This window comes from Pinus tabuliformis, chromosome 2_1 (assembly GCF_031772625.1).
Source record: "Pinus tabuliformis cultivar Carrire ecotype Pingquan chromosome 2_1, CPIR1, whole genome shotgun sequence".
NCBI classification, from domain to species: Eukaryota; Viridiplantae; Streptophyta; class Pinopsida; order Pinales; family Pinaceae; genus Pinus; species Pinus tabuliformis.
The window spans coordinates 424,552,136-424,555,156 of record NC_142299.1 but is presented as its reverse complement, the minus strand read 5'-3'; positions in this window follow the sequence as shown (position 1 = coordinate 424,555,156).

The following is a 3,021-nucleotide window of genomic DNA, read 5'->3' as shown; positions in this document are numbered from 1 at the left end:
ATCAAAAGCTCATAATATATAAATTATCAATTGGGGTTATCTTGGTTAGTTGGGCGAAATGGCTATTATCTTCCCCACCGAAGTTCAAGTCCCCGTTGGTAACGTGATGAGCTATAATGCCTTAATAATTCTTGTTGCAATGGCTGTGTGCCTAATGAATATTGGTGTATTGGCTCCAAGCCTTGCAAACTCCCAAGTGAGTATACCTGTGTACTAGCCTAGTAGCAACAACCTCACTCTAGCCCTTGAGTTGAGAGGGAGGTTGATTTCTTTCCTAAAAAATATATATATATAATATGTTGATAATTAATAATTAATATATGATATTTCCCAAATCTGGGTGCCCACAAGGACCTATGCCACTGGCATCAACGAGGAATTATGGCACCCTCAACTTGGCATCTATTATTCCGCTCACACCACAAGTGGATTCAATGAGCATTAAATTTGGCAACCTAACGCCTTGAGGCTTACTCTCGCATGCCCAAACTTTTGCTTCACTTGCCTCTTCCTAGCATATAACTCCTTGCCCCATTGATACTTTACGCTACATTCCTTTTGTCATCTTGCTCAGAGCCTGGTCCATCTAGCTCGCCAACCCCGCCTCTGCAACCTCTGGACCCTTTAAGCCTCATTCACCGTCCACTGCTTCTCGCTACTCTACCATGAGTCGAGAGAGAGGTAGGGGGCTTCGTGCTAGCAAAGGAAGGGGAAGAGGACACCCCTTGACCACCTTTGACAATAGTGGAACAACAATGGCATCCCTCCTTCGACTCTGAGGAGGAAGAAACTTGTCATAGTAGGCCTACACTTTCGGCACTCCACAATCTAGTAGCTCGCTAGCTCAAAGAGCATGAGAAGGAGAAGTCATGGGACACATGTTGGATACTGAAACTCTCAGCTTACCAGAGTCATGCTTCCTCCCCTCTCAAAAGGCCTACTCGTGATGGGATATTGATTTCCTACCCAATATTATGTCCCTTCCTTCCCAACTCCCTCGCCTTCCAATTCACCGCCCATGTGCTCGACATCTCCCCCCTTTTTAATGGCCCTTGCTCATTGAACCTCTCTTGTCCACAAAGAATTAGAATCAACTCCACCACTGTCCTTTGTGCATGCCCCAGTCCTCTCTACCTCTCCTCCCTACCCCAGTCCCAACAGCTATTGCATTTTGAGGAGAATCCAAGTGAAGTGGGCAACGCAAAAGGGTCTTCCAGTGCAGCTTCAGTCCAGCTCCAAACATTTGACTCATCTACAAGTTCTCATTAAATTCTTAAGTTTTCATGGTTCTTACCAAGTTAGCTCATTTTGGCCTCTAGGCTCCTTCGTTTTGGCTAGTCAACAAATGGCCCAATGCCACTTAATTTACAGTTTGGTCATTTTTTATTATTTTGATGACTTGTTTCAATTTGGTACTTCAAGTTTCTGCCTCTAGTTTCCCCTCCCATGGGAAAAGGATACGTTGTATGAAATTAGGAGAAAAGTAGGGTGAAAGGTCAATGGTTGCGTGTGAGGAGAAAATTGAGGGAAAATAATGGAAAATGAAGAAAATAGAGGCCTCATTCATAAAAAGGCTTATGAGGATCATTTGGTAACCTTTTTTCAATTCAATTTTGGAGCTCTCTCATTATTCTCTCTCTCTCTCTATCATACTCTTAGATACTTAGAGTTTTCTTAGAGCACTCTTGGAGGGTGTGGAATACTTGGATTTTGGAGTAAGAAGGAAAAGGAAAAGCAGGAAAGCACAAGAGAACATTGGGATCTTGGAGGATGCATATATCCCCAAAAAACCCTAACATTTAACCAACATAGAGGAGTCTCAAATCCTAGTAAGGCCACATACACCAAACCCTAGACTTCATTAGTGCCACAGCGAGAACTAGTCTACACAAAATCCCCACAAGCCCACATAAAGGCAACATACATATTTATATATTTGAGATTTCAAACTAAATTATATGTATAGCTAGCGTAAACATTTGATGGAATTATTTTAATTGATTTCCCTTATTCCTAGAAACAAACACTTCATATTCAATAGTACATGGGGAAATCTAAATAAACCTATAATTATGTGTTATCATTGTGAAGGATCTGATCACATTTCCCCTTTGCTAACCAAAATATGAGCCTATCCACTTATGGAAAAGGTGTTGCTACCAAAATTCTACCTTTATATATTGAAAACATATGGAATTCATAAACGAAAACGAATGATTAAAACCACCAAAAATAATCAATTTTCCTTACATTGTTTCTCAAATCTCTTGGCTTAGTAGCCAAATTAAAAATATGATGACATAAAAACACAGAGAATATTTTCTACTTATTTTCATGAGGGAAACAACCATTAAATATAAAATACTACCAATTAGTTCTCTTGATATTAATAACAATAAGAGAAATATTATAATCCAAAGAGGATCAATCTTCCTCCATAATACAGTAACTTATATGGTGGGAAACGATTTCTAGAAAATTATGGGAGAGAGCACATTCCTCCCAACCAACGAGTTGCGCAATATCATATCCCCCCAAGCTCAAACTTATTTCCTCCTATATTTAATGATTAACCTCTTGTCCGAAACGAAGATAAGATCCAATTTCTTCCCAATTAATAGTTTTTATTATTCTCTTCCGAGTAGATCTTTCCTTGCAACAACCTGCATTTATTGTCCACCAGGATTTTTTACTTTACCTACTATTTTTCTTTTCATTAGGAAAAAGTCTTTCCTTTTTCCTTTTAAGCACAGGTTTCTCTCCCATTGTTATTTTCTTAACATTTTATCTAACTTAGCATTTCTTTCCATCTAAACTTACCTTTCAACCCAACATAATATTTCTCTCCAATTGTGTTGTTTCCCCCATGGTAATATTTCTTCTAGGAATTTTGGAAGAATTTGGGAAGGTCCACTATGTGGACTTAACCACTTATTAATTTCTATGGTAACAAGAATTCCATATTACTCAACTCTTTCCCACAACATTTCCAAAAGAAAAAGCAATTGTTTATCATTAAAT